The sequence below is a fragment of the Heloderma suspectum genome, chromosome 4 (genome assembly GCF_057233095.1).
Source record: "Heloderma suspectum isolate Gila_16-S chromosome 4, 16-S_ref, whole genome shotgun sequence".
In the NCBI taxonomy this organism is placed as follows: domain Eukaryota; kingdom Metazoa; phylum Chordata; class Lepidosauria; order Squamata; family Helodermatidae; genus Heloderma; species Heloderma suspectum.
In genome coordinates this window covers 247,727,548-247,742,690 of record NC_139461.1, presented here as the reverse complement: position 1 = coordinate 247,742,690, position 15,143 = coordinate 247,727,548, and the positions used below count along the sequence as shown (strand labels likewise).

The window sequence follows — 15,143 nt, the reverse complement described above, 5'->3', positions numbered from 1 at the left end:
TGTATAGATGCAAATTTAGAAAAAAATTGCTTTAATTTAAACAAAAATACAATCCCTCTCACTTCACTGGGGAAGACTGTGACCTGTGTGCCTGCTGAGTCTGCTGTGCAGGTGCTAACGGTGGATGGGCACCTTCAAGGCCCCTCCCTGCTCTCCCTTCTTATGGGCCTTTATCAGACTTGAAAGGCTTTTCTTTCCAATGGAGGCTGTCTTCAAACAGAGGTGGCCCTAGCGGCCCTTCAAGAAGAGGACTGTAAAGTAGGACACATGGCTACCCTACAGGGAGGTGCTGCTCAGTGAAAGATCATAGCAGGCACGTGAAGACATGAAGCTGCTTTACACCAAGTCCATCCATCAATCTAGCTCAATATTGTCTACTGACTGCTGTTGGACAGGAGTCTTTCCTAGCCCTACCAGGAATTGCTGGGAATTGAACCTGAGACCTTCTGCATGCAAAGCATGGGCTCTGTCACTGAGCTACAGCCCCTCTGATCTTCAGCATCCACCCACCCCCGAATTGCAACCCCAGATCCCACTTTACATGTGGGAACTTAAAAACAAAAAAAGCTATATATGCTGCCACATATAGTTTGGCCCTTAGAAATTAAGACTATAGTCTGGCTAGGGCTTCTAGTAGTTGAACACTGGCGCTCATCATTCTGTCAGCACAGATTCTGGACTCTGGCCAGAACATTCAGGCCTTAGCTATCTGCTTTCATACCTCTTTTGCCTTCCAGTGTTTATATGAGTCATAATCCTTCTTTCCCAGCCTATGACAAAAACATTCATATTCTGGAGAGAGAGAGAGAGAGAGAGAGAGAACAACCACAAACCAAACATGTTGTGAAGCCAAAGTAAAGACTGTACATTCCGTGTGCTTGTCTAATACGTATAATCAATTTCCATTTGCAGAACTTTATATATTTTACTGAGTAGTCTAGACTTTCTCCCTATCAGAAGAAGCTGTCAATGTCAATTGACTACCTTGTTGTACTCCTCATCTTATAATGGCTGCAGTACAATCCACGTAGGATGTACTTGGACGTAATAGCAGCACCTTGGTAAAATAGTCTGTCAAAGGCACTTTCTCTGCCATCTCCAAAAGATATTGGAACAGTAGAGAGAGGTAATGCTGAAGACTATATCATCCCACACACTCTGCAAGGATTGAACAGTCAAGCAGGAGTGTTTGCACTGGGCTAGAGCCATCATACCATTAAGTAATCCAAGTTATTTGTGGGGTGGATAAAGGAAGAAGCCACAGCCCTTTTCTGCAGAATAGGCTTTCTGCTCATGCGTATAGATAGGGTGTTTCCTGTACAGAAAGCATCTGGAATCAACTGGCTGTTTAATTCCTGTTATATTGCAACACACACATGTGCGTGCACACACACACACACACACACAGAACCCTTTGGTAAATGCTTGATTTGTTACATATACAGTTCCAAGCCAAAGTGCACAAATATGGTGGGAAAACTCTCTTTTCTCTGTTCAGCTTCACAATATAAAATGAGAACTGGTAAAAATTCAAGTCAGCTGGGCTGTCAGTATCTCCTGCTACTTCTGTTCTGACAGACACCACAGCTTCCCCTGAGCTGATCTGATATGAGATCATATTTCTAGGTGGAAATTTCCTGCTTTCTTGGGCTGGCATTGTAGTTTAGCATACACAATTTGGGAGTGAAGGCTAAAGGCTGAAGCAATGATGGGCAATGCTGAAACAAGTTACCTGAACACCTAAATAAAAGCCAGTAGTGGTGTTGTGGTTAGAGTGTTGGACTGGGACATGGGAGATCTGAGTTCTAGTCCCCAGTTGGCCATGAAGCTCACTGGGTGACTTTGGACCAGTCACTGACTCTCGGGATAACCCACCTCACAGGGATGTTGTGAGGATAAAATGGAGAGGAGCCAGCTTGGGTTCCTTGCAAAGGGGAAGAAGGCAGGATATAAGTGCAATAATTATAGAATAAATAATGTTCCATGAGAGGTGCTGGTGAAGCTCTCAACAGCAACAAATGACAATAATAAATATTTTTATGTAGCTCATTTCAGGTGTTCAACCACAACAGCCTTGTAAGGTAGGTCAGTATTATCCCCCACCTTGCAATGGCTCAGGCTGAGGGAATAACGGCTAACAAACCTAGTGAGTTTGTGAATGAGATGAGATTTAGAACAGCTCACACCGTGAACCTGCTCCTTTTGATATTTGGCTGTCCCCATATACATCTTAGTCTTGCCACAGACATTGCACCACAGATATCTTTGGAATTTGCTTGGTTCCATTTCTTGGGTCACTCTTTGCTAGTTGCAAAGAACAGAGGAGGCTTTCCAGAGCGCTAGCTGTCCAGGTCCTGTACTTCTGATATGTTTGCACTGTCTATAATTCAGCCCTGCTGCTTGATCTCTCCCCTCTCCCGCAGAGGATGAGTGCCTGCACAATATTATCTCATGATTGCTTATGTTCTTCTCATCTATTCTCCCCCTTTTCATGGTGGAAGAAACGGCTCCAGACCTCCCCCTTCTGTATACCTAATTTCTGACCAAATCACATGAGTTGGATTCTATTCCAGTAGGAAGGGCAATGTAAAAAGTACACATGCAGCATGAAAACAGATCTCCCCCACCCCTGGCAGGCACATGACTTTCTAAACACATCAAAAATGGAGATGCTGTTGATTGCGGTCATGGGGTGGGGGGGTTGTCTCATAAGCCTACTTCAGTGGGCTTTTCTTTCAGTGCAATGGGCAAACATTGAATAAAGTGGATTGGTTGCTCTAATTCCTAAGGAAATCTCTGGGATTCAATGGGAGGATATCGCAGTCACACACACCCCCCAACCTATTTATTCAGGGAGGGTTCTAAAGAAATATATATATCAAAAGTATATATGCAATGAGCCCAGGGGATTCAAACTGAGTTGTCCATTCAGTTCTCTCCCTCCTCACCCCCTCATCTCCACAAGAAAAGATAGTAATGAATAGCATATGTACCTGAGGCATCTGAAATGGGCTGTCAGATAGATCCCTTTGACCCCTTTGATCAATCACATCAAATACATGCCTCTGTGTTGATTCAGGGATGTGTTCCCTAAGGAACTGTGAATTCAGTCCTTATATCTGAAACCGAATCATATAAAGACTTAAGACTGCAACCCTATGTCTACAAACCTGGGAATAAGCTCCATTGAACTGAATGGGACTTACTCTTCAGTAGAGAAGTATGGGATTACGCTGTAAGTAACTTTCCTCAAGTTTACGTTGGGAAGTTGGTGATGACGCAGACCAAGGTTCGAGGCAGTCTTTCTACAGACCATTACTTGGAAGTAAAATGTATTGAAATCAATGAGACTTGCTTCCAAGTATGTTAATGTTGATGTGTAACAGTGTGATCCTATGCATGAAGTAAGCCCCATTGAGTTCAATGGGACTTACTCCCACATAATATGTACAGGATTGAAGCCTACGTTTTTTAAGTCCTATCAGTCACCATATGTGTTCCCACCTTTAAGAGTATAAAAACTTTTGGGGACTGGAACTGGGAATATAGCCTCTGAGTATATGAATGTTTGATTCTTCCCTTCTGAAATTCAGCCAGTTGGGACAACAGCAGCGAATGCAGCACACTCCTTCACCATAGACTTAAATCTTCCACCTCCCAGAATGAAAAGAATGTGTATTCCTTCCCTCTAGAGGAAATGAACACCACAAGATGTTCTCAGATATCAGAGTGTGACAAAGAATGGAATCATCATTACTAAATATTTAGGGACTCTAAAACTCTTTCCCGCCCCAAAACCGTTTAGAACTGTGATACAAAACAGCAAATGAATGCTTTACATAGAGCGCAAGTAGAATGAATAAATGCTGCTAAGAAGAAGAAAGATATATATTCCTTTCTTAATAGTAAAACCCACATCCTTGGAATCTGTCTCCCCCTCCCCACACCCCTCTTTAAAGTTCTGATTGTGTCTGTTCAATGAATCTGTATTACTGCTGGTGAGACATCTGAAATGCTCATCGTGTTCTTCCTTGTGTCGGCTGTAAGCCTAAGAGATGTATGTGGGTGTGTGCGACACATGGGAGAAAAGGGGGTTCCCTAAATTCTGCTGCCATGGAAACAGCTTCAGCATTTTAACCACTACTACTGCCACATGCAGTGACTCCCCCTCCCGCTTTGTATGACAGAACTCTTGTGACCACCCAAAATAAAAGCAGCCTTTGAAGAACCAGATATGAAATACCTGTTGAATGACATGAAAGAGAAGATAGATAGTAAAAGGTCCCATCTGACCACTGACCACTGGTTAAAAAAAAGGTGCCTTCTAGATTTTTGTTAGGTGAGGCCATTCCCAAGTAGGACACCTGCCCAGAGCTTACCTGTTGCAACCTGCCCTTCCTCCTGCCTGTGTGTGTTTTAACTTCCAGGACTCTTCCTTCCCCTCTTCCTCTTCTTCTTCCTCCTCCTCCTCCTCCTCACTCCAGTCCGGTTCTGACACAAATGAGCCTCCTCCAAGCTGTGTGTGTTTTCTCTGGTTCTGTTCCTCAGAGAATCTCTCAGAGAGGGTGGGTGGGAGCGAGGGAAGGAGGAGAAAGTCACAACAATAACGTCTTTCTCTGGCAGCCAAACTCCTCAGCTTTTAATACACACACACACACACACACACACACACACATCCTTCTGCATGCCTGCCTGCTGAAAGACTCATGTGTAATAACATTTCCTTCTGCCTGGGAAGAGAGCACCTCGCCAGTGTTATTAAACAAATCACATTTAAACAAAAAACTTCTGGAGCTTTCACTCTCTATAAGCATGATGTCGTCTCCCAACATTACAGTAAATCAGTGTTCCTAGGTTTTGATTTCAAAGCAGCCAGAAGGAAATGTCAGCCAAGATCAATAAATAGTATTCTTCTGTTTTAAAATGAATGGCAGTAGTGCATACACCTTCCAAATGTAATTGCTTACTTTACCGTTTTGTCATTAATATTGACAATGTCAGGATTTGCCTGCTCAGCTATTAAAAGCTGGGGGGTTTTCCTGGGGGGTTTTTAGAGCAGGGAAAATGGGGTATTATTTCTGAAAGCAAAATAACTACTTTTGTATTTGCACAAGTCCACTATAGTACAGCGCCACAGCAATAAAACTGATAACCCAGTAGTAAAATAATTTAAGAGCAGCTTAACACCTTAGCTCACTCAAGGACCATTTGAAATAAAAGCAGGTCTTGACTAGCTTTCTTCGAAAGACCAAGAGGAAGAGGTCTGGCAAGCTGTCCAGGGGAGGGAGTTCCAATAAATGGGTCCCACTAAAGGACATGTTTGATCTAGATGAAGGAGTATGCATGGAAATAGAAGTTTCTGATCACAGTGAGGCATCTGTCCATTTCTGGAGTGGAGAGGGAAGGGAAATCAACAGTGGAAGACCTGAAGGGATCTTGTTGCACTGCCACAGAAGTCAACACCTGTGAAGGTTAGAAACATCGTCAATGATGGATTTTGGCTGCTGCCAAAAGGAAAAACAAATAACATCAATAGGGAATGAAGATCCTATTTTTCAGGATGAATCTTTTAACTGCTTCAGTTATATAAATGTCAGTGGGCAACAGAGTAATTAGGGCAAATTACCCCACTACATTGCTAACTGATTCTCTGTGCATGATACTGTCCACGTAAAAGTAAAATAAAGTAAAACCATCAGGCAAAATTCTTCTTGTTTTTACACCGTGACTGGTTCTACCATAAGAACTGAAGCTCACATCAGTTTCCAGTAACACTAGATACCCATGACCAGAGATCTGCCATATTTTAGAAATTATTTCAATGGAATTAATTTGGAATTAATTATAGCTCCCCCCTCACACACATTAGAATATCATAACATGACATAAAAATGGGTATCATGCACTCCAAAATTAGGACTGACATTTTGATAATCAATTTGGGGACATATGCAAGAATGTGATGCACTAATGTTTGCTTTGCATAGTCACTTATTAGAACAAAAGTAGGACAATTCAGGACTTTGTTCGTGATACTGACTCAAATTCCACTTCTCCCAAAGTTTTAAATACATGGCCTGGGAAGCACCCAAACTGATTGCTTTGCAAATCTTTTTTTCATGACTACAAGAAATATTTATAGCCATGTCCTGAATGATACATCTTGGCGCATGATCCAATTTAAGTTAAATATTTTGGAGTCTCACTGATTTGCAGTGGGAGAGCACCCATGGCTCAATCAAGTTGCCAAGAAAGTGTCGCAATAATTGCAGCTGTGATTCACACGGGCAGGCAATGTGTTGTTGCTCTTAAGACATCCATTTTGTACATACTGCCAAAGGTGAATCATTTTCTGGACTCGGCCTACTTTAGAAGGAACAGTCATTGGGACACCCTGAACTCAGATGCAACAATGTATTGGCCCTTTTGCCATTTTCATACAGTCCAGCATTTCACTGGAGATCTCAACGGAGCTCATAAATATGAAGGGAAGAGGGACAAGACTGAAGATAGGGAAGCTGGAGTGCCGGTATCCATCTTTCTCCTCTGGTCTCACGCTATGGCTCTTTGCTCCAGCACTCCCATAGCAAATATTCCTTCTTTATAGTGTAAATAGCCCTTAATAATTGGAGTGGGGGAACATGGACTGGCTGGTAGTGCAGAACAGCTGGCTCCCTGAGAGAAGGGCTTGCTTTGGCAGGGCGCTTTCTCTCCTTTTCTTGTATGCATCGTTTTCAAATCTAGCTCCCTGCCCTCGATGAGCTCTTTGGCGCTTTCTCTTCAAGGAAACTGAAAGACATTCCTGTGGGATTGTCCATGCAGATTTATATAACTGGTGCCCCATTGGCTTTGATGATTTTCCCAAAGCACTGGCATGATCTCCTTCTGTCGGCTTCTTTCCCCTCCTCCCCTTCAGGGCTAATTTCCTTACTAGGCAAGCTGCTGTAGGAGGCAGCCCTTGCCTACCATTGGATATGTTTCTTTCTTTCCATTCAAGCTTGTGCAAGCTAATGAACTATCCGGTTCATGTTAAGCCCCGCTCAAAAGAGACACTAGCTCATAGAAATCCTTCTAATTAGTGCAGGGATGGCAAACTCAGAGACACCATTATGGAGGTGAAGGCGAATGTGTCCCCCTCCCCCCGCAAATCTCTTTGATCCCCTGCACTGAAATCTGAAATAGTGCATGCCACCAAGCAGGAAAAACATTCCAGTTACGGAGCACATAACTGTGGACCTAGAACAGGCTGGCATTACATAAAAATCCAAAAGCAAGATAGGGCATTATAGATGCCACATGCCTTGTTCTCTCATGCAGCTTTAAAAAACATCCTTACAAATGAAATGGTGAGCAAAATTTTTATTATACTTTGATTGAAACTGAATACGGCTAGAAGATGGCCTGATAAAACTTCTTTGTGGGTCAGATTCAGCCAGTGGGCTACCAGTGGGCTATCACTGGTCTGTGAAAATTACCACTGGTCACATTTATCAGTGTGGAATTAAAGAATGTAGGGTGCTTGTCATTTGCTTCCATTGGACCATAAATCATTCCTTTCTCTGCCACCTAAAACCAAAATAGACAGTGCACATGGGACAAACTGGAATCATGTGGATGTGGGCTGGGTGGATTTAGCATGCATAGAGAGTCATTCAAGCATTTGCTGAGGATACATGAAGGGAGGCACAGAACTGTGCATGCCAGCCCTGCCCCCCAGTGACTTTGTCCCCACTGGCTGCAGCCTCAGACGTTAGCACACTGAGCTGAGTGCACTGATTCTGATTTGGCTAAATGCACTTAGAATCCTCAATGTGATCAGGGACCCCAGTCATGCAGTTTCCCCAGCCACGTAGAGGCTCCTATGTGCGTTCAGGTGAACATGTGAAGATTTCCCCCCTCAGTCCTTCCATTCAATGTGCACAAGTCTGAGGCTGCAGCTGGCAAGGGTGAGGATGTTGGGGGTGATCTAGAGCAGCAGTAGGCAACCTTTTGGGGCCATTGGTACATTTGGCCAATTGAGAAACTAGTCTGAGCACCACCACAAAATGGCTGCCATGGGAGGCATGGCAAATGCAAGTAACAGGCCCAAAAGACTGAGTCCAAGGCAGAGGTGAGATCTGTGCCCCAACACACTAAACAATTCATTTGAACCCCAAGTTTTCAGCACCAACAGTAACCTATTGCACAGCAATCCCAGCTGCCACTAAGAAAATGTGTTTGTTTGTTTTTTTTAAGTGGGAGGGGTAAGACACCTTGGTGGACACCAAGGAAGATGTTTGCAGGTGCATCGGTGCCCACAGGCACCATGTTTCCTACCCCAGGGCTAGGGAACGTTGCTATGCTCCTCCTTCCACACATTCTGAGAATGCACAGAGGCACATGGAGCATGTGTCCATCTCCATTTAGCAAGCCACTGCCTCTAACACCATTGCTGCTTTGCAGTAGCACAGTAAATGTGAACTGATTTGCAAGCCGAGCAGGGATGAAACCATCACCTTCAATTTTTTAGTTTTTCCCAGATGCTTCACATAATCCAAGTTTGCACAGCACAGCAAACTGAGAGCTCAGCTTAGAATACATTCAGCTTCCAGTGATTCAGACCATGCATGCCCCGTTCAATGCATGTACTCAAGACTGACCCAAGACATTTTGCTGTCTGAGGCAGACCAACACATGCCCTTCCCCCACCAGTGCACTGCACTCCAGATAATTTTCCAACCAAAAATACGATTGTAGGTAGGGATGTCAGACAATTCCTCAATGGATTCAAATGAGTTCAGGGGGCCATCTAAATGGAGACGCTTTCCAACACAATTCTGTTTTTAACTGGATTTGCTCCTTCCACAGCAGATGCAGCAAATTACTGCAGACATCCCCCAACAAAAGGACCCCCTTTGCATTGCAGACATGCCTCATGGCATCAACAAGCTCCCCTCCTCTTCTCTCAAACTCTTAAGTGCAGTGCAAGGCTTTCTTCACAAGGCGCTTTTATCCTGCGATTGAGATTGCTCCTTCATGGAAGTTTGCGGGCTTTTTACATGACGCCTGACCCTCCAAGGTGTCTCCTGCACTAAATGCCCTTTGTTCTGTTTTTAAATAGGTCACAGATAGTGAGCTATCAAATTACCCCCTTGTGTTCCGCTTCAGTTCCCTCAGTGAAAAGAGGGAAAGTGGTAAGAAGAGGAGTGAGATCAATGAAAGATAATGGAAGATTCAGATATGGGGAGAAGGAGGGGGAAAGGGGAGGGGGGAAAGGAAGCATGTGAAAAGGGGAGTCGTCATGATCCTGCATTTAAAATGGAAGCAGAAAGCCCCGTTTTAAATGCAGGATTGTAGGCTGGTGTAGAGATGCCCACAGTCAGTGCCCAGATTGAGGGAGAGGAGTGTGTGCGTGCATGCGTGTGCGTGGGTGCGTGTGCGCACCTCCAGGTACCTTCCTCTCTCCAGCGTCCCCAAGCAGTGTGCTCACCAGGAGCAGCCAGGCCATGCGGGCTGAAAAAGCAGATGGTGCAATGGAGAACCCGCAGCGCCTCTCTCTCCCAAGTCAGTGGCACCCCAGGTTCCACAGAGGCCCTTCCCTGGAAGGAGGAGGAGGATTCAGCAGCCCCCCCAGCCCAGCCCTTTTCTTTTTATTTCCTCACCACCTCGCCTTCACAATTCTGTGGCTCTGAAGGGGTGGAACCTCAGTGGAAGTCAATGGGAATTATTTCTGAGTCAACATGTTTACTGGGCTGTCCTCTGAGCAGAAGAGGAGATTTCCAAAGAACAGAAGTCATCCCAAAGCGCAGGCTCATTTGGGGAAAAACAAAGCCCCTTTTAAACCTTTTAACCTTTTAGAGAAGCTCCCATCTCCGGATAGGCACAGATTCAGAACAGTAGCCTTCCTCATCCCTCTCGGCTCTGTGCGGAGTAAGTGCAGTACAAGTCCATGAGAATTACTTCTGAGTAGACATTTTAGCCAGCTGTTTCAGGGCAGAAGTGGAGATTTCAAAGGAACAACAGTCTCCCCAAAGCACAGGCTCATTTGGGGAAAAGCAAAGCATTAACATCCGTGCAGCTGTGAATGAGCGAGGCAGGGAAAAAACAAAAGCAAAGGGGCATCCCACAGCAGTGCCGTAAGATGAGGGATGTTGGAGAAATTCAAGACGGACTAAAATCAGCTCGGATTTCTAAGAATCCAACCTGCAGAATCTGCTGCGGAGTGACCCCCCAGGCCGCACAGAGTCCGTGGACTTTGGGGTGTTTTTTTTTATTTTCCCGAAACACTTGCCACATACTGAGGAACAGCTCACAAAACCAGTGCACTGAAAATATCATACGAGCAATAAAGTCACTGGGCAATGCACGCACATGTACTGCATATGATGTACTGTTTAACACCGAGTTTGCACATCAATGCACATATATGTCTGATCCCCATGGACCTTCTACCTCTTCTTCAAAGTGGTAGGTCTTCTCAGGCATCTGTGACACATATGGCTTTTCCATTTGTTGACTGTGAAGTGATGCTTGACCTAAAATGGGCTTTTGTTGTTGTTGTTCACACCCATCATTTTTTCCTGCCTCCCCCAGACCATCAGGGGGTTTCTTTTCTTATCATCAGCTAAATTGCCTTGAACCAAACATTCTGAATTCAAATAGCTCTGAAAAGTCCCCCAGGCAGTCCATTAGCTGCCTTTGGCACCATGCACTTCAGCCTAGAAAAGGATATTGTGTCTAGTTACCAGACACACAATGCTATTCCAATATAAATGATACATCTCAAGAATATAGATGCCTCACCAAAACTGAATGTTGGCTCTTGGAATGATATGGATTTTAGCTTGTACCTAGTTCTCGGTTTCCCCCCAATAAGCTGCTGGCTGGAGGAACTATGAAGTGCAAAACCACACAAAAGGTGTTTTAAAGTGTTGCTGTGTCCTCAGTCACATGTGTATGCACACACACGTACTTCACCAACACAGAAATACGAGGATCTTGGGCAGTGGCAGGCTCATGTGTGGCAGATTGGACGCTTTGCTAGATACAGTGGGGAACTGATTCAAAATCACAGACACAGCTTGAACACAAAGAATACATGTTTTATTATACCAACAGTAATTAAAGAACTGATTAGCTAGATCACCATCTTTATCCGTAGACCAGTAGCTTATTCCCCTATGATTCTTAATAACAGTGATAGAGCAAGAGAAGATGGAAGTTGGGAGCTATGGTTTGCCAAATAAAGAATAGGGAGGGCAGCAGGGCAATATGGCAGGGCAGTATTTGGAGGGGCGTGAGGTGTCTGAAGGTAGTAGCCCTTCTGTGATTGGCCCTTATTACATTTCAGGGCTTGAGCTATGCTAAGATGACTTATGTGGAGTTGCTTGATGGTTGCTAATGACCATTAATGGCTTTTCCAGGGGTAGGGATGCTTCAGGAATGGAGGAGCCATTTTTCCCACCATGGCTTTAGATTGTTCAATTTAGGTGGCCTGACTAAGGTGATGGCTTGCCTATTAGGAAGGTGGATGCATATCCAGAGTTTCCATGGTTTGCACGCTTGCATGAGGGTGACCTCTGTTAATTTAATTGCAGTAGAGGACACATAAGTTATGAACTTTGATGACATGAGATGCATTAGGTAAGAGTCGCTTGCACACTACTATCTAGAACTCTGTTTCTGGCTGCCTCCAAGCCTCTTGCTTACACAGCCTCCAGAACAAATAGATATTTAAGACAAGGTGCTAGGAGGGTGCCCACAAATAGCCCATGGAAGCCAGAATGGCTGAGCTTCTCAGGAACAAAAGTTTCATATTTTTGCGTAAATGCCTTGCCTATTGCTCAATCCACTAATGTGTGTTAGGGACTGGTGTCCCTAAAATCTGGGGTACACAGAAGTTTCTCCAAGACTTCTCAGTAAATACTGTTTTGCTTGCAAACAGTCCAATATGGAAAGTCACAGTTTTACCTTTCCAAACAAAACAGTGCCTCCTCCAAAATATTCAGGTATATAGTGAACTACTATAATTCAGAAGAAATTAATTCTGAATGGAAAGATCAAATGGGTAGCCACCAAATAATGTACGTATAGCCTGCAGTTACTAAGATCTCATAAGATATATACATGAACTTGAGCACACTCCGGGAGAGAGCGGAGGACAGGAAGGCCTGGCGTGCTATGGTCCATGGGGTCACGAAGAGTCGGACACGACTTAACCACTGAACAACAACAATATAAGGTATATAACACATTAGAATCTGGCTTTGCTTGACTGTCACCTGCCTAACTTTGAGATCCTAACCCCTCCCACCCAAGGGTATTGATTGAGCTGCCATGATGTCATGGAATGCTGCTTTGCATGTGCCCCATAGAAAAGCTAGATACAAATATAATGGAATAAATAAAATATCCATGAACATTCTGATTGCTCAAGCTGAAAATGTCAGCAATAGATGATCAGTGCAGCTCTTTTGAAGGAAGTGAGACCACAGTTTGGCTTGAGAAATCTCACAGAGGTCCTAAAGACAGACAGCTAGGCAAGAAAAAACTGGACAGGAAAAGGAGATTTGGATGCCAGGGGACTGGGCCAAGAATTCAAGGCAGGAAAACCAAAAGTGGTAGTTAAGAGATCTGAATTTCCATCTTGAACTAACAAGAGTAATCTTTGGCTGCAGTTTTCTGGTGTCATAAAATTCATTAACAGTGCAAAACTGCCCAATTTATCACTATTACTACCTAAATATATACCAAATAAACACAAAAGAAAGCTGCGGAAACTGTGGACCTTTCCACAATTTGAATCAAATGATGTGAGAACACAGAACATCTTGTAATTGTACAAACGGCATGAGGCATCTAAATAGAAACATGTATTTAGAAAATAAACATTCTGAAAGGGAAAATAGAAGACTGCAATACAGAGTTTAATATAAACTCATTATGTGCAGCCAGGATTGGTTTGTCTGCTAATTGGAAAAATAATAAACCTCCCACTGTTGATGGGGGTGTTTTTTGGAAAGAAAATAAGGAAAATAGCTGAGATGATGAAGCAGTCTAATTATATCAGAACTGAAGTAAATAGATGAGCGCTTTGCAATAGAAGGAATTGCAGGTGCATTTCCCCCCCACATCTGGATCAGGACCATAGAAGGGAGGGGAAGGGTCAAACACCCCCCCCCCCATGTTAGGGTTCCAATATAGATCAGGCTGCCTGTGCCTACTCTAGAGAAAGAAAGAAAGAAAGAAAGAAAGAAAGAAAGAAAACTATGTCTTTTGAGTAATGTTTTGGCCCTTAGAGAAGACAGCAAACATATTTTGGAAAATTGGATTTTATTTTAATAGAATGAGAAACATAATGATAATATTCAGCCATTTTTGTTTTCATTGTTATAAATTTGCTTTCTCCTCCTGTATGATTCTGACCTATATCTGATGATGATGATAGTAGTAGTAGTAGTAATAGTAGTAGTAGTAGTAATAATAATAATAGATATGTATTGATATATACATGATATCCTGAGCAAATCACCTAACTTCACTTGAGACAAGCCCTCTGAAATGAAGCAATGCATTTCCAGTCTCCTCTAAATCTCCTGACACCACGAGATAGAGGGTGCATCCCTTCCTACTGTGTGATCTTGTACTAGCTAATTAGAAATGGCCACACGTTTCATGCAGATGCTCTTGAAATGGCCACATCTTCTTCACACAGCTGTCTTACCAGATATCATAGCTTGTCACATGATTCATCCCAATTGTATGGAATACTTTCACACCGGCAGGGTACTTTTATGGTGCTGGTGCTGACATGACAATGTGAGAGAATTGTGTCAGGCTGACCCAAGACGTTTTGCTGCTTGACGAAAAGGACAAGATGGTGCCCGCCCACCCCACTACTAATTCCATCTACAGAAGTGAATTGGACTGGCAGCTGAATCTCACTTCGGCACTGGTGAGCATATAGTGTCCTCCGCCACTCCTGAGGGCAGCAAGCTCGCTTATGGGGTACAGGACAGCCCATGTGGCACACACATTCTCCAAGCAGGGGAGGGGGGCTCAGGAAGAACAGCTGGGGGTTGCGGCCATGGTATCCTGAGAGGATTGCCTCACTGCCTAATGGTAGGGCCAGGCTTTTTGGTGCTTCACTTGACGTCAGTGGCACGAAGCAGGCACCATGTGCTGTTTCAAGTGCCATCTACATGATACTGCACAGGCTAGCTCATAACCGAATTGTGCCTCAGTTAGGGATGTACAGATTTTGTTAAATCCGTTCTGTGTTCCATGGATTATCAAGCATGTTTTGTTCTGTTGTCTGCTCGTTGATGGAATCAGATTTGTTTTAAGGAATGTATGAGAAGTTCATTTCTGTTTGTATTTGTGCAAATTCCTCCGAAAAGTTTTTTTTAAAAGGTCCACAAGTCCACAGAATCCATGCAACTTGTAAAAACCCAGTCCACTGTGGAATCTATAGGTCGGATTCATAGAAACCTGAACTCATTTGAATCCACTGCAGATTTCTCTGGCATCCTTTTCCTCAGCTCCATCCCTGTTCAGTGAATATAACAGTCCTGCCTCCACCTTGCAGAGAACTGTGAGGCACGCTCAGAAGCAGTGTAAGAGATTCATTACCAGTTTCAAAGTGGAAATGTGGGGGCAATTCTCTAAAACGATATATATCATAGGGAGAACCTGGGTTTGCCACCATGGCCCATGAAATCTCCCTGTGATATGCTTCTTTTTTTTCCAACTCCAGAGCATGTAGCCTTCCCTGTAGATATCAGATGCACTGAAAGATCAGCAGAAAAGGCCATTCGTAAGTAAGCTTTTAGACCCATGGACTGTAAAGGAAGGATCTGATCTAATTTGACTAGGCAAAAAAAGTGGGGGGGAGTAATGTACTCAATAAGTTGTTACACGACAACTGTTTTGGTCCCTCTGTCCTAGGAGAACACAATGGGGTGATAATTTGGGGGTAATCTGAAGATAAATGATGCAAAGGATATTTTGTAACCCTTCCTGAGCCATAGGAACAGGGGGAAAATCTAAATAGTTTCATACTGTGCTTTAGGAAATACTTTGGGATGTCACATTTCTCCCAGACATTATTTGTATGCAGTTTTCTCACAAGCAGGTCAGGCAAAAATTCACACAGACCAAATTAT

General features: G+C 43.7%; 1 protein-coding gene across 2 annotated transcripts in view; it reads right to left on the bottom strand.

Annotated features, from left to right (window-relative positions):
* PRELP (proline and arginine rich end leucine rich repeat protein) overlaps nt 1-4,558 on the bottom strand; it is a 35,345-nt gene extending 30,787 nt beyond the window's left edge. The window contains exons 1-2 of one of the 2 annotated variants that reach the window (XM_084853170.1): nt 4,380-4,558; nt 2,994-3,119 (exon numbers count right to left, since the gene is read on the bottom strand). The gene's annotated coding sequence lies outside the window, so the exon portion shown is untranslated. The remainder of the gene's footprint in view (nt 1-2,993; nt 3,120-4,379) is intronic. The other variant, XM_084853169.1, reaches the window with a different exon arrangement.
* Between the last annotated feature and the right edge of the window lie 10,585 nt (nt 4,559-15,143).